Raw genomic sequence first — 21,400 nt, forward strand, 5'->3', positions numbered from 1 at the left:
AGTAAAAAATTTGCAAATCAACATTCTTGCGTGCTGATTCACTTCATTCTATATATATAAATACATTAAATATAATATTTCAACCAGTTTTTAACAAAGTATTTATGAGTTTTTAAATTATGATTTAAATGCCGAGATCTAATCTGCAGACTTTTTTTAATAAATGGAAATTTTATACGAATCAGTCGTTTTATAGTTATAAAATTGATTACGTAACAATAAAAATATTTAATTATATTATATATCTGATCTGCTATTTTTACAATAATATACATTTCATTCTAATAAAGCAATAATCAGTACTTTTGTTTCATTTTAGACATCCAACCTTGTCAATTTTGTAAAATTCTCTATAAAACAGCCACTTTTCGTGGTATTTAGGAGCATATATGTAATAATATTAAAAAAATAACATTGTTGATTTTTTAAATAATATGTTTATGATTTACTAAATTCCAATTATGTATTCCTCGAGTATTATTTGTGCCAGGTAAAATGCAAGCTTGAATACTTATAAACTTTCGGGCAATCTTGCAGCAACTAAAGGCGTATTAGATTTTCTGTTTTTGTAAGTTGTAAGTACAAAATCCATTTACATTAATTTTTTTAATTTTTGATTTAGAACATATTAGCAAACTATTTGCTAATCTAATCTAACTAACTAAATAAATCTGCTACGATGGGCTAAAAAGACTGAGCCTATTAAAAAAGCTGAAAAAATTAATTCCGGCATTTTAGAGATAGGTTGAAAAAAATGAAAATGTCTACAAAAATTAAAAATCTAGTTAATCAAAAAATTCTATGAATTATAAAAATTGCATAATTCTTTGCTTACATTTAAATTTTCTACTACAATGAATCTAACCCTGTATTCGAATATATATAAATATAAATGTATGGTAGAAACACGTACGCATTTGAAAATCATGTCTAGTCTAGTATGCAAAATAAATGTACAAAACCAATAATTGAACAAAACAATCAGGCGAATAATTTTCTATAAATTTTATTTAACTCTTTGTAGGAGATAAATTTACCAGAAAATCTAATATGCTATTTTTATTTTCTACATTTTCATTCCGAATCGTTTGACAATAAAATTATAAAAAGTTCTTGTTTATGTATGTGAACTAAAGGTTGACCTTTTGTCGATGGTTTTGTTTCAGAAACGGTTACACCGATTTCAAAAATTTAAAAGCCATGAAACTCGATAAAATAAACTAAAAGAAAAAAAACATGATAAGCAGAATAATGTTGGGTGTTGATCGTCAAAGCAGTTTCTTTATAATTATCAAATGAGTACAAGATTGTTTGTACACGTTTTTGTCAAAAATCCTGAAAGGATTTTAAAATTCAGAAACAATTTAAAAATGTATGTTGGGAATCGTTATTAATTCATACGAAGATAGACCGTAACCAAGCGTTAGATAACATTCTATTATGTCGGAGATTCACCCCTTATTGTAAAAAGTGAAATATACAATTGTAGTTTTTAGTATTAAAATTTATATAATACTGATGATATATTTCTAATTTGATGCAGCAATGTCGTAGAAGGCTATGTGTTCGGACGTCTTTTCGTTTTATCATATTGGCCATGAAGGTGACAAACTTTAGGGCATTAAGCTTTACACGGAATGGTTGCTACCCCTGGTAGAGGGGGTAGCGGTGTATTTTAATTGAACTAGTTGTTCACTTCAAAAAGTAAAGTCCGTTTAACAACATGTAAATAACCAATAATAATAAATATATCTTCTTTCATTATAACTTAGTAACAAATCAGTTATTGTAATTAGAACTGCAACAAATACATAATATACAAACAATCAGTGTTTAATATAGTCCACAGCTACAAGGGTTAAATTATAACCCAACAACCTGAATTATCGAAGGAGAGTTTTAATAAATACTATAACTACGTAACGCAAAAGTACACTATTTTTATTTGAAAATATATCTTAGATCTAGAGGATTAGTTTTTATCAGTTCGGCTTGATATCAGGTTGAATAATCAAAAAATCTAGTCATTCCAAACAAGGAATTAATTAATAGTTATTAACCCTTTCCACTCGGATGCTGCCGCTCCGGCAATTCGCGAGCGGGAGGAAGCAATTTTCATATCATGTTTTTTCAAATTTATTATTTGATTCCTCAAAAATCTAGTCAGCAACACGTTAATTCAGAAGACATCCGAATCCAAAAAAATAATTTAGAATATTTTATGTGCTTTATGAGTCAAAATGACAGTAATCATCCACCAAAAGAGTGTGAAGAAATTTCGATCGAAAGTGTGCCGGCTAGACGAAGTCGAAGTCGAAGTCGCCGATCTCGTCGCTAGCCGAAGAATGCGCCGCGCGCCGAGACGAAAGTAGGCCTCTCTCTCGGCCACGGAAAGTGGGAGAGCGGACCGAGACTCTCGATCTGGCCTTATTCACTATTCCGACGATGAATTATTATTAATAATGTAAAAAATTTATGAAATATCACTCGAAAACGTTCTGGATCTGTGGGCTTTGAGAAATTCTAAATTTACGAACCAAAACTTCAATTTGGAATTATAAGCAATTCCGCGTCGTTTACTTTATTTTGGATTGGAAGTAATAGAATATTGGCCCTAATGCTCGTGTCCAGATTACTGTAATTAAATTTACATCATTTACCAAAAAATAACGATGAACTTTAAAATGTATTTTACGATAAAAGCAACAACAAATACTATACTTTTGAATTTACACGCTTTGAAAAATTTTAAATTTACGAAACAAATCTGTAATTTGAAATTGTAAGCGTGCGGTTTATTACTTGATAAAATAAAATGTTATTATTTTTATCCAAAATGCAGTTTCTCAAATTCTGTAATTTGCCAAGTTCTAATTGAAATTAACATTATTTATTGAACCTTGCAATGCACTTAAAATCTACAAGAATAAGAAACAGTTGTTAAGGAAAATCCATTACTAGAGCTCATGAAACTGTTAAGTTGTGATTCCTGATGAAAAAGTGAAAAGAAATCTGAAAAGCAAAAAATTATAATACAATCCTTCGCTACTAAATATAAAATATACAGTATATAGCTAACTTGAAAGTGGAAGCATAAGTTAGGTAAAAAAAATTCACAAAAATGAATAAAAAGTGATTAATGGTAATTAATGGTAACAAAACGGTAATGAGAATACCAAACAAACGAGGAGAAGGGAATCATTGATTTTGTTATGGTCTCATACCATGGACTGCCTTCCTATGCCATTGCCTGCCTTTATTATTATTATGTAGTTAACATAATAAGAATAATGTAGAACGTGATTTTTTTTGTATACCTATTAACTGTCCTGAGACGCTTTTAGGAAAAAGTATCTCACGTTCTTGGAAATTTTGAACTTGCAAGTGCTTTTTAGTTATATCTATGGTGGAATTGTGTTTATTTTTTTATTATTGTGGCCAACTTTTGTTTATTTTAATTTTAGGACCATAACCGTGAATAACATTTTTAAGACCATAATCAAAAACAGTAACACAATTTCCCCAAGTTTTCAAGAATTAAGACTTTTGGTTGAACTATGAATATAAAATTCTTAAGATCGCCTTCTAATAATACTAAAAATTAGTATAAATAAATCAAAAACAATATTATATTGTTAATATATATTGCTTTTGGTTTGTTTATATCTAATCAAGATCTTATTTCTTGACAGATGTCCTGAAGATAGAACATACTTAGTTTCGGAACGTCGATAATAAATAAAATATTTTTAAAAAACTGTTTGGTTTTTATTATCATTGGATTATCTGTTGAAGTTCTACACAAATATATATATATATATATATATATATATATATATCACATGCTCGAATGAAATTATAAATACATTAAGAAATGTACAAATTATTAATTTAAGACTACTTATCATTAGCACAGAGAACCAGTTTTTAGCCACATAATTGTTAAATCTCGATAATGTATTTTTTGTATATATTATATATTTTACGAGTATTATTATTTTTACAATGTGTCTGTTATGCACGTCAGAGCAAATTAAATGACCCATAAAATACGCCGTAATAATAATCATTTTCTATTTATTGTGCTAAAATTGTTTGTTATTCGAAATATGAGTCAATGTTTTCGGAAAGGGGATTTTTAATAATTAATGAGCTATTTGTAAGTTGTTTTTGTGTAATAAAAGTAGCAAATTAGATTTACATCAAGCTGACTGAAATATTAAGAGAAAACAAAATGTTAAAGACTATTTGTTTCTTTTCTTAGGATTTTTTCGCTAATGAACTTAGTAATAATAATAATTTAAAAACGTTTGTTCTTTATGTTACGTAGTTATAAAATTTTTTAAAACTCTCCTAAGATAATACAGGTTGTTGGGTTATAATATAACCCTTGTATCTGTGGACTGTATTAAACACTGATTTGTTTGTATATTATGTATTTGTTTCAGTTCTAATTACAATCACTGATTTGTTACTGAGTTATAATAAAAGAAGATATATTTATTTTTATTGGTTATTTACATGTTGTTAAGCAGACTTTACTTTTAGAAGTGACCAATTAGTTCAATTAACACACTCCGCTACCCCCTCTACCAGGGGTAGCAACCATTCCGTGTAAAGCTTAATGCCCTGAAGTTTGTCGCCTTCATGGCCAATATAATAAAACGAAAAGATGTCGATGTATTTCAGGGTGTTAAAAGCAAAATAAAGCTTTATTTAAATATAGAAGATGTCGTAAAAATATTGTATAACACTTAAAATTGAGTTATTAGACTTGTTCCTGGGTAAGTAGCTAGAACGACTGGACCTGAATTAGTGGTCCCGGGTTCTATCCCGCTTCGAGCATCTTGCTGTCAAACAGTAATGACTAGGGTTTTCACTTGGAAATTTAGACAGCAAAATGATTCCAAGTGAAAATACTCCTGATCAGGCATTGCTGCATCAATAAATATTTACCCTTTTGCAGAAATTGTAATAATAATTTGTCACACAGGGATGAGACAACTGTTCGGGTTGCCATCTGTAGAACCAAGTTTGGTAATAAGTCAAATTAGCTCAACACTTTATAGAACTTGTAAGTTCTTTATTGAGAACTTGTGTTGATTTAATTATTTAGGAGGAAATTTGGTTGTACCCCTGAAAATACATCTTTTGCCAAATATTCCAAGTGATTTAGTAAAAATTAAGAGATCAATTAATATACATGTATCAGTTCTACTCAGCAGGTGCGCCGCAGAAACGCAATTTATCGCGTTACTTGCCAGTATATTTCTATCGCCCAAACCCTTACGAAATAACAATTTTCGAAATGAAAGCAATAAGAGTAAAGTATACTAGTATGTAGCTACTGTAGCATATGAAGGATTAAATTATTTTGCAAGTGCAAACTATCTAACTGTCGCAACAAACTCGTCCATTCGGCGTGTGTTAATAACATTGGGCAAATGCACTGCACGCGGCGGTTTCCCGCATTGCGATAATAAATGCCGCGAATATTTAACTACATTTTCTCACTATACGACTAAATATTTATTGACTGGACTGCCCCAAGATCGTCTTCTGCAGAAAACCCGATTTGCTAATTTTACGTTTTCTCGACGTTACAGTCATTCTGGATCGAATGAGATCGAATGAGCAGAGGAAATGCCTTTACTTATGCCAGACTAAGTCTTTTATCTGGGTATGTTAAGCTCATTCTTAATAATACCATGATTCTGAATATTTCAACACTAAAATTCGAAATAGTATGTGTGTATTTGAGCCAAAATTGACTATATTTTTATTATAATTTTTGTGCACAATTGTGAAACCTTATCGTGCAACCCATATAGTTGATTATGAATAGATTCTTGCGCATCCATCTTCTCGAGCGTAAATGTAAGTCCAGTTCATCATCATGCAATATTTTTTTTTGTATTTTCTTAATTTACTTTTTGTTACAATAATTACCTACAGAAATTGCGCAACAAATGACATGAAATCACGATCAAGTTTCGCCTCGACGTCAGAAACGCTTTCTATATTTTTGCACTGATGTTCCGTTGGTGGACCGTTTTGGTTTCAATTTCAAATTTCTTGCACAAATGTAATTAATTCAATCATGAATTGTTGTTAAGCAAATTGATAGAATTTCTCTCATTATAAACAAAAGTAATTAATTAACAAATTAAATTCATTATTTAACATATTAAATTCATGTTCAGTTGCTTTGCTGCAACAAGTAATAGGTTTATCTAAATTTCAAAGTTCTACGTTCTTTTGTGGTAAGAATAAAAACGTAACTAGAAATTTTTTGAAGAGAGCAAATCAATCATTTTCCTATTCATATTTGATATACATATGTATTTTTTCATTACACTGTACAATATTTTTAATGGTTATATTTAATACTAGTGATGTTCTAATACATTTTTTTAGAATGACGATGACAAAATTTAACGTAATGCTGCAATATTCAATCTAAAAGAAAATTTTCAGCATAATTCTCAAATGGTATCTTTTAAATTTTCAAAATTCATTTAGAGTTTTAGACGTAAAAGTTTATAAAAAAATTTCTAGAAAACTAAAAAAATAAACATACGTTGTTCTCTAATTTTGATGTCTACCTATTTAGAATGACATGAAATGTCGAGTAAACACAAAATTAGCAAATCGATTTTTTTGGCGTAAACAAACTTTTCTTGCGGGAATTAAAAAAGTATTAAAATGAGATTTTTGTATGAACAAAATATTAAATACAAAATATATTTTTACGATTAAATGACATTGAATTTGTATTAACCATGGGCTGAGAGAAGAAAAGTTTCTACGAAAACATTGAACAAAGGTCAAATATTGCCTCACATAAACACACATACCTAAATCCAATTTTGGTGTCAAACAATTCAAAACGACTTAAAACGTCGAAAGTAGATAGAATTAGTAAATCGGATTTTCTGGTATAAACATATACTTGTCAATCGGGCTAAAATCTATATTCATAAGCAAGTCGCGATCAATAATGATAATAAACATTAAGTATATCTTAAAACATATAAACTCTTAAAATAAAATGTTCATAAAAAAGGTAGAAAAATTTTAAACATACATAAATATATTTTAGATATTTATGATATATTTTTAATACTATTAATATTATTGCTATTGTTTCATTATTTGAAAAGTAATCTAAATTTAATGAGTTTTATAACTTATTACACTGACTTTTTTAAAGACTTAATAGATGGCAACCCAAACAGTTGTTCTATCTCTGTGATGAATTTATTACTACAATTTCTGTAATTCTAATAAATTTTGATTGGTGCAGTCATGGTGCAGTATTTCCATAAGGGCTATTTTTATTCGAAAACATATTGCTATGTATATTTTTAAGTGAAAACCGATGTCACGACTGCTTGACTTCAGGCTGTCTAAGACGGGTATCAAACCTGGAATCTCTGATACGAAAACCATAGCTCCAAACCGAGGAGATTAAAATAATTCATTAGTATACTTACTTTATTATTGCTGATGGGTCAAAGAACAATCAAAATTTGGGTCTGGATTAGATATTTAACTGCAGCTGGACATAAGGCTGTCCGAGGCGAGTATAGAACTTCAAAGTACGGTTTCAGATCCCAAAGCAGAAATACTGATAAATTTTGAATTGGTGCAATAATGCTGGGTAAGAGCTATTTTCATTTGAAAACGTATAGCTAGAGGACGTCCATTAATCCCGATAGTAATATATCACGTGTATTTATTTTTTACCTGAATTTAAAAAAACCCAAACATTTCCAAAAAAAAGTAAAAATTTTACAATTTTTTTCGTAACTAAAACTACACGAGACGTTTGACGAGGGAGTGGGGGGTAATTTTGAATATAACCACGTATCACCAAGGGGTAGGGGGGTTAAAATATCCTTAAAAAATCGATCGCGTGATTATCTATCCTATCTATGTTTTAAGTGTCACTACTGCTTGACATAAAGCTGTCCAAAGCGGGTATACAACTTGAAAGTTTGGTTTTAAATCCCAAAACAAACTGTATCTTTCAATGATATATTTTTAATCAATGTCAACAATGAAAATATTAAATTTGTGTTGGTACTTACTTAAATCATCTGAAGGGTCCCAGGTCGGGGTACATTAGATATTTGAGCTTTTGTTTCCGTAAATATTCAAAATTTTTACATAAAAAACGAAGTCCAGGTGCGTAATCGTAATCCGTCGTCATCATAATGATATCCGTTGCCGAATATATCGCTATCAGGCCGCAATCGAGATCGAGGTGTCACTTTTACTCGTCGACGAGGAGCGCTCGACGTTCAGTCAAGCTCAATTTGCGGGACCGACAGGTTGTACCTGAAAAAAATAAACAAGCCAAATATATTTTAACAATAGACAATAATAATTAAATCTTTAAAAACAGACATTTTATCTGTGTGAATATCGTGCATGGATGAATGATAATAGTGCTTATTTTTTATCGGTGTTATTATTTTCGTATAAAGTGACAATTATTGGATAGCTACCAAAATTTTATAGGTAAGAAAAAAATATAATTTACATTATATATATATATATATATATATATATATATATTAGAGATGGTCAATTTTTGGCCACATCGCAAATAGATCATTTCAAGAAACTTTGCTGAAGACTCTACAACCCGGAAGTTAATTTCGAGTCAGCAAAAATTTCCAAAAAGCTCTTTTTCTCCATATACACTTGCAAGGATTTTATGTTTACTGTGAATTTAAAAAATCTTTGCATGATTATATATTACGGTCGGTCAATTTTTTTGGCAAAATCGCAAATAGATTATTTCAAGAAACTTTGCCGAAGAAACTTTAGCCCGGAAGTTGATTTCGAGCCAACGAAAATTTCAAAATTTTTCTCTAAATACACTTCCAAATGTCTCATGTTTATTGGGAATTTTAAAAATCTTTGCATTGTTATATATATTATGGTGGATAAATTTTTTGGAAAATAGATAATTCCAAGAAACTCGACATAGATCATTTTAAGAAGATCATTTTAAAAAATCATAGCCCGAAAGTGACCTTAGAGTCAGCAAAAATGTTAAGAAAAAGCTTTTTTTTGTATACACTTCCTAGGATCTCATGTTTATGAGGAATTTTGAAAATCTTTGCATGGTTGTTATTTATTTTGGTGGATCAATTTTTTGGCGACATTGCGAATAGATCATTTTTAGCAACTTTACTGAAGAAACTATAGTCCGGAAGTGAATTTCAAGTTAGCAAAAACTTCAAAAAAGGTTTTTCTTCATATACATTTCCACAAATTTCATATTTACTGGGACTTTTAAACAACTTTGTATGGTTTTATATTATGGTGGAACAATTTTTTTGGTGACATCGCAAATAGATCATTTCAAGAAACTTTGCCGAAGAAACTATAATATCCCGGAAGTAATTTCGAGCCAGCGAAAATTTCAAAGATTTTTTTTCTCCATATACACTGCCAAGGATCTCATATTTACTGTGAATTTTTGACATGGTTTTATATTATGGTGGGCCAATTTTTTTTTGGCGACACCGCAAATAGATCGTTTCAAGAAACTTTGCCGAACAAACTATAGCCCGGAAATAAATTTCGAGTCAGCAAAAATTTCAAAAAAGCTCTTTTTCCAAATACACTTCCAAGGATCTCATGTTTATTGAGAATTTAAAAAAAATGTATGGTTAAATTTATTTATATTTATATTTGGAAAGATGCATGGTTCATAATGGTTACAATGATAAAATATGAGAATAATAATATCGAAAAAAAAATTAAGTCATTATAATAAAATAACAATACTAGTTCTTTATTGACATAGCCAAAAACGATAGTCAGAACAAACTCCCTTAAATATTATAAGTTAATGAAAAAGTTTTAAATAAAAAAATATATAGACTGGCAAAGAGATTTTTGGTCATACATTTTTTATAATTTATACTAAGGACTTCTACTGAATTTTATAAAACTAAATAAGATCTCTTGATCAGTTGCCATAGATAATCTCCCAAGTTGATAAAAATCTATCAAATTCTAAATATGTAAAATGCAAATCAATACATTTCTCCCATTCTAATTAATTCATCTGACTAATTTAATTTAGTGGCATCTTGCAAAATTAAAAAGAGACTAAAACAAGGTCAAGTTTATAAACAGAAATGTATATAATGTAAAATTCGACGTCCAGCATGCTCAGACTACTTTCTCCAAAACGATTAAAAAAAAGAATATGATAACGAACTAAAAATGACACAAATTTACGACAAAAAATAGAGAAAAATTAATTGCGGTCTCAAAATCCGAAAATTGTGAAATATTTTGGACAAAATTTAATAAAAAAAAAAAAAAATTACCTGCAATGTCTAAATTCAATTTTTAGAAAATTTGGGACAAAATATATATTATGCTTAATTTTATTTTTAATGTTATGTAAAATGTTTATATAACTTGATAATTTTATTAAACATACACTTACAAAAAAACGTAGCAAGTTTTTAATTGTTTACGTTTGTTGTATGAAATATATTTTTTGTGCTTAATGATTGTTTCAGAAATTATTTACATGTAGATTTATGTAGTATTTTTAGATGTTAAAAACAACAAACCTAAAAAAATTGGATATCTAACCAGAAAACCTAATAAATACTTTATAATCCAAAATGGTAGTATTTGTCAGTAAAACGATATACATTTATAGAATATGTAAATTGTATAAATTTATGTAATGAAAAATCTTTTTCCCATTGCCTAAAATAGGTAACATAATAACTGTTTTAATGATTAAAAACAAACTATGTACGTCCAAAAATTTGCTAATGTTCAGGATGAAATAAGTGCAACAAAATATATATTAAGATTTAAAAAAAAACTTGGATAATTCATTTGAGAAGACACACATTTTATCATCTCACCTATACTTTTATTTGAAAATATTAAAAAATTAAAGCACCAAGCTTTAAATTTTTTAATACATTGTTTAAGATTTTTATTGTTAGTAACTAAATATAGTAAATAAAGATAAATGTATTAAATAGCTGAAACAATCACTAATCACAGAAAATATATATTAAAAAAAATAAACACTAGGTTTATAGTTTTTCATCATATGTTCCGAATACAAAATTCTACCTAATACAATAGGGCCTAATATAAATTAATACATAATTCAAATGTCTCAGAATCTTTAAAAAATGCACAATTATTACTGATTTTTAAATTTTATTTTATGCAATATTAAAAAAATATATTTCATTCATTTAAGATCTATATGTTTAGATATTATAAAACTACAACTACCTACTTTTTATTTATTGACAATTTTCGATACTTTTGCCTGCAAGCAAGTAACGATCGCGAATCACAAATTTTTATTTTTAATAATATATTGAAGAAATCTGCAGGATCATTCTGTCATGTAATAGAACAAATAATAGAAAATAATTTTTGTATTTTGTGTTTTTAATAATTTCTTTAGAAGTGTCGGTGCGTGTCGTTAGTTTCATTTTATTCATTTGCCACGAAATAGCATCATAGAAAGCCAGGGCACTGTGACGAAATAAAATACTTACTAGTTCATTATTTATTTTACTTTTTATAAGGAACTAGTAGTGTATTAATAATGTTATTGTAATAAAACACAAAAATCATTGGCACCAAATTATGTCATTTGTATAATATAATATTCTGCCCCAAACACCGATTTTCCATTGCCATTCTACGCCGCAGTGCCTGAAAATGGGCCATTTTCAATTGAAAACATTGTTGATATATATTTTTAATAACTGATATCACTACTGCATGATATTTGGTGCGGAGATCGAACTCCTGACCCTGCTCACACAATGCAGTGCGCTTAATCACCAATAACACCTTTATATATATATATATATATATATATATATATATATATATATATGCTTATACAGATATTGTACGTGTTCTACTTTAAACATTGGATTAAGTCCACAGCTCGTTTATCTGATTAAGGACTCAAGAAAACTATTTCTTCAATCTTGTATGTTAGTCTAATCTAAATCATCTAAATATTATATTTATTTATTCATTAATTTAATAATTTATTTTATTTTATTTTATTTTTATATATAACAATGCATAAGTTGCTACTTCTAGCAAAATAGAAACCGATCCACGTGATTTTTTATTCGAAGTACCCAGTCAATTATAATTCAATGCATAAATTTATTAAAATTTGTTTGAAAATGAATATTATTTTTTTCATATGAATTAAATACAATAGAACAAGATCTAATTGAAATTCGTATTAATATTCATATTAGCACTGAGGTCAGATCTATGAAATTATATTTGCTATTTTTCTATAAGCTAATTTAAAATTCGTGGATTAAAAATTGTATTGAAAGAACCACGTGCACGATTTCTATTACAAGTTAATATTATAAACTGATTTTTTATCATTCTTTTAGACAAAGTTTAACTTCATTAGAATATTATTAATTCAATAATGAATAGATTAATTTCAATAATCATTTGAAGTGTTACAAAAATTTAGTAATACAAAAAATATTAACAATTTATTTTAACATTAAATGTGTCAATCTATGTCTCTATATTCTGCTATTTTTTCTTGAACAATTTTTGGGTTTATTAGTTAATTCATTAATTTGGTTTCATTAAAGTTCTCGAAAAAGGGGTTATAAGAGAATTTATTAATAAAACATAAAATAATTTTTTTAGAAAAAAGTAACTATTAATTGTTTTAATGTTGCTCTTAATGTTTCATAAAATCTATTCAACTAAATTAATAGTTCAGTAACATATTACAAATTCAGTAACAACTGAATTACAAGTTTGCTACAACCGCTATAAAACAGGTTTTTGTTTAGATCAAATGCAATAATAATTATTACCTAATAAACAGTAATAACATGACCGACTTGCAAACTTTCAATCATTTTCATTACCTACAAATTATTAATTAAAAATTAATTATTAAATAAAAATAGAATCGTTCTTGTAAATTACGAGTTCAAATCCCGCAATTCGGACAACTTGGTATGAAACAAAAATATAGATCAAAATACGTTTTCAAGTAAGTTAGCTTTAGAAGTTATAATATTTTGTCACAAGACTGGTTTACCTAAAAACATAATATATGTAATTTTAGATCGTCTTCTAAAAAAAATCAATATTGATCAATTCATCACAATAGCCAATTTCACAGTGAATTTGCAACACTTGTTAATTTATATATAGTTAAGAACAAATTCTTCCAAATCGGCCACAATCAAGACAGTGCTTAATGAAATAAGTATGAAATAAATTAATGCCAATTTTTTTTATAACAAGATGTCAATAATTCCATTCGCATATCATTAAAAATTCCATAACTGTTTTATAATATTAGTTTATATGCAACATGCTCAAAATTCCCCACAACAAACTAGTATTGTAGCGTGCATATTATTTAAATAATATTATATGATTTAGTTTAGTTTAGTTAAATGTATTGCAGCTATGCTGAGGCTTGCAGCGCTGAGTGTATCTGTTGACAGAAATTAAACACAAACACGCTCGAGTCTCTAGCGCATAGCCTAGTTGTAGGAATCTTAGAGGCAAAAATTATTTTAAAGATTCCCATTAGTGCGAGGGAGATTGAATAATTTTTGCCTACGGGGAAAGAGAAAAAAGTAACAGAAATGCTGTGACAAACAAATTCGATTCAATCCCCCACCGAAAATCAGGGTGGACATTTTTGTATAAAAGGCACAGCATTCCTGTTAAAAAGTCAGTCAGTGTTTTAGTTTTGATTTTAACGCATTTAATTAAAAGATACAGAAATTTTGACCTGGGTTCGCCGGCATTTCTGATACTAAATTAAATGCAGAAATAATTAATATTAAAGTAGTTAGTTTTCCGTTTAGTAGTGAAATACTGAGATTTTGACCTGGGTTCGCCGGCATCTCTGAAATTCGAACTAAACGCGAAAACTATTACTGGAAAAGTTGAAAACTTTAGACAGGGCTCCGAACAACGTTCGCTGACCAAATACAGAAATTTTGACCTGGGTTCGCCGGCATTTCTGACATTGGATTTGAACGTTACCGGTGGATTAATTAATAAAACAACTTAGTCCTGCTAAGCTGTTTTAGATAACTTAATCAACCGTACGAGTTGTTCTTCGTAACAAGATAGGGAGTTGTGTTTTAATGTATAATTAATGTAATAAGTGACTTTTATTAGTGTCTGTACGAATCCAAAATCTAAAGATAATACATGTTTTATAACTTATAGTGGTTTTCTTTATTGCATAACTGGTGCGAAAGTGAGAATTTAATAAGTTTATAAAATCTAGTGTTATAAACTGGCGCCCAAACGAGCGGGCAGAGCTAAAAAAGACACTGTTATTGAAAAAGACATTAATCCGAACACAATGGAATTCTCAGTTACTGAAGAAATGCTATCACGCGTTTTAAATTGTGCGACGGCTAGAAACGTTCCGCCAGGTAGTTTTTCAAAGTGCGATTACAAATTCGACGGATCTCGCGATGCGCATAAGGCTCAGGAATTCGTAGAAAAAATTGTTATCTACAAGAAATATGAACAAATCCCTGATGAAAGAGCCATCCGCGAGATGCCTTTACTATTGACAGGTGAGGCAACAGTATGGTGGAAGGGTGTGGAATCGGAAATCCACACCTGGACAGACGTTATCACCAACCTGCAGGAATCATTCGCACCCACACGCCCGGACTACTTAATTTTTTCGGAATTATTCGAGCGTCAGAAGGAGAAAGAGAACGTAGACAAATTCATAGCGCATAAGCGAGCTTTGTTTGCGGAATTGTCAACGAAGACAGTAGAAAGGACGCAAATTGACATGATATACGGTCTCTTAACCTTAAAATTAAGAAAGTGCGTTGATCGAAGTAGCGTCAACACATTTAACGAACTACTGACAAGGTGTCGAACGGTGCAGCAGAACATACAGGAAGCCACATCGTTGCAAGAAACTATAAAGTGTTCGCACTGCAGAAAATTCGGACACGAAAAAGAAGACTGCAGAAAATTTGTGCAACAAACCCTGCCTCAGAGAAAACCGCTAATTGAAAATCAGCTAATTTGCTATGGCTGCGGAGAGAAGGGTTTTGTGCGAAGTAAGTGTCCAAGATGCAACTCGAAACCAAAAATTGAGGATTCACCGTTAGCTTTTTTCGCGCTGGGTGCAAAAACAGATGTTGCAATAAACAAATCAAGATGCACAATCTGTAGGAACCACAAAAGAAAACGGCCGGAAAGCGATGAAACCGACATTTTGTGGATGCATCATCACGCAGACATAGGATTACCTAACGCAGGTATCTGTTCACGGCCCGTAATCCGAATGTCTATACAGGGATCTACTGGAGCAGGCTATATAGACACCGGAGCACGCAGAAGTTTGGCAGGCGCGAGCCTGTACGCGGTTTTGAAGGAGACTGGTCATCGCTTCGAACCTGAAATTATGCAGGTAACGCTTGCAGACGGCGTTGCAAAACGCGAACAAGTGTTAATGACATGCACGATTGTACGTGTGGAAGGTCGCGCCGTGCCGGTAGAATTCGTAATATTACCAAAAGCAAAAAATAGTCGCACGCTGCTGGGGGTCGATTTTCTTACGAAGGCTGGAATAATACTTGATATGGCAAACGGTCAATGGTATTTTAATAATGACACGAGCAGAAGTTTTAAGTTTTTAAAGGAAGACCAGGTAACCGCACAAATGAATATGGTTTCGGTCGAACCAACGCCGGAAGAAATAGACGATCGGAATAAATATGATCCGACGTTTATAGAAGAGCTCTTTAGAGATTCGCTGCCGTTAAACTGTGAATTGGAATACCCCATGTATGCTCACCTAGCAGCGATCGACATGACTATAGATTTGCGAGAGGACGAAGCGACCGCGCTGACCGAAACACAACGGGGTGCCTGGAATCAGCTGCTTGACGAGTTCGATGACCTCTTTGCCGAAAATGGAACGGCTTGTGCGTACGTACAGCATCGCATAACTGCGACGGAGGACACGCCCATTGCGTTACCACCGTATAGGATGACTCCAAGGCGAAAAGGAGGAGCTGAAGACAGGCATAGACAAGCTGATGAAACTTTGGCACACAATCTGCGGACCGACGCAAGCTCTTATGCTCTAGGGGGAGCATTACTCCAGGGGGAGGAAGAGAACGAGCGGCCCGTGGAATATGCTAGCCGACTACGAGTCAATCCGCTACGGCGTAGAGGTCGTCCAAGGAAACGCTAGCATGCAGGAGATGCCCGCTGTTGATTCTGGACCGTTAGCTGGCACTTAAACGATCCAGAGGGGGAGGATGTAGCGTGCATATTATTTAAATAATATTATATGATTTAGTTTAGTTTAGTTAAATGTATTGCAGCTATGCTGAGGCTTGCAGCGCTGAGTGTATCTGTTGACAGAAATTAAACACAAACACGCTCGAGTCTCTAGCGCATAGCCTAGTTGTAGGAATCTTAGAGGCAAAAATTATTTTAAAGATTCCCATTAGTGCGAGGGAGATTGAATAATTTTTGCCTACGGGGAAAGAGAAAAAAGTAACAGAAATGCTGTGACAAACAAATTCGATTCAATCCCCCACCGAAAATCAGGGTGGACATTTTTGTATAAAAGGCACAGCATTCCTGTTAAAAAGTCAGTCAGTGTTTTAGTTTTGATTTTAACGCATTTAATTAAAAGATACAGAAATTTTGACCTGGGTTCGCCGGCATTTCTGATACTAAATTAAATGCAGAAATAATTAATATTAAAGTAGTTAGTTTTCCGTTTAGTAGTGAAATACTGAGATTTTGACCTGGGTTCGCCGGCATCTCTGAAATTCGAACTAAACGCGAAAACTATTACTGGAAAAGTTGAAAACTTTAGACAGGGCTCCGAACAACGTTCGCTGACCAAATACAGAAATTTTGACCTGGGTTCGCCGGCATTTCTGACATTGGATTTGAACGTTACCGGTGGATTAATTAATAAAACAACTTAGTCCTGCTAAGCTGTTTTAGATAACTTAATCAACCGTACGAGTTGTTCTTCGTAACAAGATAGGGAGTTGTGTTTTAATGTATAATTAATGTAATAAGTGACTTTTATTAGTGTCTGTACGAATCCAAAATCTAAAGATAATACATGTTTTATAACTTATAGTGGTTTTCTTTATTGCATAACTGGTGCGAAAGTGAGAATTTAATAAGTTTATAAAATCTAGTGTTATAGTATCAAATAAGTCAGTAGAGGAACCAGTAATAATTTAAATACATCTATATATACATCTATATATATATATATATATATATATATATATATATATATATATATAATTATATACATATATAAATCATGGAAATAAAAATAATCTATTCTTCCTACAAAAACGTTGCAAAACGACATTCCTTATATATTTTGTAGATTATCTAAAAATACATAATAAGATAATATGTGATTTATATATAATACATTTATAAAACTAACAATATTTTATAATTATATATATATATAAATATATAATTAAAACCTGGAAACAATCAAAATTTAATATATAATATACATCTTAGTCAAAATGAAAAATATTCAAATGTCATTTGAATTTGGTAGACATTTTGTCTACCAAACAGAAAAAATGTTGAATTAAACTTAAATGATTTTTTGGTATGATTTTGAGCATCAATCAAAATCATTGCTAATTTATATATTAGAAGCAATTGCCAAAACCAGAGTTTTTTACCACGCAACCCAGTGGTTGCCTTTACTCTCTTACAAGATGATCATTATTATTATGTGATATCTATTGCAACAATTGCACAAATGCTATTTTGACTTGAAGTCATGTTAAAGTCTATACTTCCTCATAATGTTATTACTGATTGATACCAAGCTGCCCAAAACGAAATTAGAACCTAAAACACCCAAGCTCATATCACTGATCAAATACGAGATCAAAATTTCAAATGGAACTATATTTATTCTTCATAAAATAATGTTAATTGATTTTTACCAATTCTGAAGGTTTTTGGAAAACAATAGTACATCAAAATATGGAAATATATTCGCTAAAATGCGGGTTTAAGTAGATACTAAATTGAATGATTCGTTGTCCCTTTAGTTAAACAAAGTAAAATGTCTAAAGTGCTAAATTATTTCAATAAGTGAGGCAAATTGCATAACAATAAATTAAGAAAACGTCAACAATTAGAATTGATTTGCATACATATTAGCACATCATTAACAAGCACATTATATCCAATTTTATGATTTTTGATACATTCTTATGAAGTGCAACTTTGGGATGCATTGAGCAAATCAAATATAGAAACATACTTGTGTGGGCAGGGTTTTGAGTTCAAACCCCTGCTCTGGACAACCTCAAATCATCCAGTAGTGGCAAGTCATCAATTATTATTATATACCAAGCTGTTTGATTGTATGCAGCATCACTTTTTGCAAAGTCAAATCTACCACCTGTTCATCACAATGGCACATTGGTTTGTTCTTAGAACTGATTAGTATCCATTAACACGCCACTAAACATCTAAATACTGATGTCATTGTTCATTCCGGGGATCTCGGATCAGGTGAAAGAGCACGTGTATCGTGTACCATTTTCGCTTTGCCATTGTTCAGAAATGTCCAATCCAGAGATCGCTTTTCTCCCATAGGACGAGCAAATCCGAGCAGAGGTGGACTCGGGCTCATCAATATGCATGGTACGACCTCAGGGACGACGATGGCATTAATGAGACATTCTGGCGGTAATGGATCTAATCATGGCGTACCGGTGTGGTTATTAATATGTAATATAATGATAATAAGATTATTACGATTTTGTTGAAGATGTGTATAGTTGACATCACAGTCATAATAATTGAGGACTGTTTATTGAAGAAAATTCTGACAGCTTATTAGCTGATTAGGGGGTAGTCCCCAAGTGGCGGACATCTAAGGTTATTTATAAATAAATAAAAAAATATTTTACGAAATGTTCATTAAATTATGATTTATGTTAGATAACAAAGTTAGAAATCAAACTAAATTCATGAAAACGCAATCTTTGCTAAGTAATAATTAATACTGTCAATCAAACTGTGCTATCAAAAAATATGATTTTAAACAGTGTTACCTAGTACCGGACATTTCAAAATAACCTGCATTGATCACATATGTAGCCATCTCTATACGCTCTGGAATGTCTGCACATGTGTCTTTGACGAATATTCTTTGATATTGCAAAAAAAGTTACTATTGATCCACCCTTTTGGCTGGGCCACACCGATGCTCTCAGCTGGTGCATTCATAAGCTTTTCATTCTTTGATTAGGAAATACGAAAAATGTGGGTATGTAGTGACCGTTAGCACTCATACAAAATAAAATTAAATAATTGGAATAAATTACGTAAATTCTCACAAGAAATATCAATATGTTTACTGTCCGGCACTAAGGGACGACTTAGTGTCCGGTGCTAAGGGACAGACATTTTTGTTCATTTGATGGCACCTATTAAAATTGGTTAAAATATCTACCATTTTACGGATAACAATCAAGCACAACTTTTATCTTTGCATACCACTCAAACGTAAATGCATAAATATGCTAGAATTACTTCCATTGATATTTAGGTGACGCCGTGATTTTGAGCTTAAAACAGAAAAGGGTTGCTCTCGCCGTGACCGTGTGCGTCACAGGTAAGACTTGGCACGTGATCCTGTACCTGTGAGTTTCCAGTGCCCCTTTCATTTGTATTTTGAAATGAAAAGATTTATACTCGCTAAAATAATACGTGTTAAATACAGTGTCCGGTGCTTGGTGCTGTCCGGCGGTACGGGACTTCCCCCTACATGTAGAACTTCTTTTAAGAAGATGTCCAGATGTCAGTTTACTCAAAATTGATAGTTCAGAACAAATTAGTATCTGTTGTAGTTGTCAACAGTTGAAGACTTGTAGATCTTGGTGTGATTGTCAGCTGGATCAATATTTGAGGATATTCTTCAATATATTGCTACATACTTATTTAAAGCATTCTAAAGTTGTCAACTAAAAAATCATAAAATTGGATATAAGACTTGTGATTTCTAACCAAGGTACCAATTTGTATGTAAATCAATTCTAATCGTTGACGTTTCTTAATTCATTATCATTACGCAATTTGCCTTACTTATCTAAATTATTTAGCAATCTCTGACATTTGACTTTATTTAATTAAAGGAACAACTACTGATTCAATTTAGTACAGGAACACGAATTTTGGCAGATATATGTACATATTATTTACGCACTTTTGTTTACCAAAAACCTTCAGAATTGGTTAGAATAAATTAACATTATTTTACAAAAAATAACTATTTACATAACTAATGAATTAATGTAGTTTCATTCAACATTTGGAGCTTGGCGTGGCTTAAGAGTAATAACTTTGGTGCTCAACCACAAGGTTCCTGGTTCTATTTCCGTCTTGAACAACTTAACATCAAGCATCAATGATATTTGTTTTTACTTGAAAATATACAACTGAATTTGATTTCAAGAGAAAATAGCCTTTTTCAGATCACATATTACTATTGGATCGCATATTAATAATAATTGGGTTACCATTGGGCAACTATTGGGCAATCATTGAGTTACATTTAATAATTCTAGATTATATTAAATCGCAACAGTTTATAGAATAAAATATAGTTCTGACTACTATTTAAGTATTTTTTGTATTATTTATACGTGTTCATTATTATTACAAAAGTGTTCCACAGAGTGAGTCATTGTGAGAAACTCGTTTAAATGAAAATCAGTGCCAACGATTGCGACATGCTGTTTCATTTGGTTCTGATTAAATCAATAAAACTACTTAATCACAAGAATAAATTAGAAAAAATAAGGTTTAAGTAACAATCTTCCTCTGGGCTTACTGATTTTCGATTTGAAATTGATTAGACGTAAAATCAGTCACAGGGGGGAAAGGAAATACTTATTAGATCTGATAAAAGACACCTTGTGAGTTGAATAAGGACAATTTTTAGATATTAAATATAAATTTTCGGAGGCCTTGTGTCACGATTTGTGTTGACTTCTTAAACGACGTGGTTTTTATATAGGTGGCAACCCAAACGGTTGTCCTATCTCTAGGTGAATGAATTTGTTACAATTATACAATTTCTCTAATACTGGATGATTTTTTTTAAAGATGCAAATATATCAAGCTCTTTTTACTTGAAAATATATTGCAATCTATATTTTTAAGTAAAAATCGTTGTTAATACTGCTTGACATCAGGCTGTCCGAAAGGGGTATCAAACATGAATTTTCTGATTCAAAGCTCTAGCAACTGGCCACAAGAAAGCTCCAATTTGAAAATATAATAAAAC

At 30.9% G+C, this 21,400-nt stretch overlaps 1 protein-coding gene across 1 annotated transcript in view; it reads left to right on the forward strand.

Moving 5' to 3' along the window:
• Positions 1-8,445: 8,445 nt before the first annotated feature.
• Positions 8,446-21,400, forward strand: part of LOC113376347 (elongation of very long chain fatty acids protein AAEL008004-like) — a 40,144-nt gene continuing 27,189 nt past the window's right edge. Inside the window, exon 1 of the mRNA XM_026616252.1 lies at positions 8,446-8,526. The gene's annotated coding sequence lies outside the window, so the exon portion shown is untranslated. The remainder of the gene's footprint in view (positions 8,527-21,400) is intronic.

Source organism: Ctenocephalides felis, unplaced genomic scaffold, assembly GCF_003426905.1.
Source record: "Ctenocephalides felis isolate EL2017-DRISC unplaced genomic scaffold, ASM342690v1 CF-g0.4_SCAFFOLD_01886, whole genome shotgun sequence".
Lineage (NCBI taxonomy): Eukaryota > Metazoa > Arthropoda > Insecta > Siphonaptera > Pulicidae > Ctenocephalides > Ctenocephalides felis.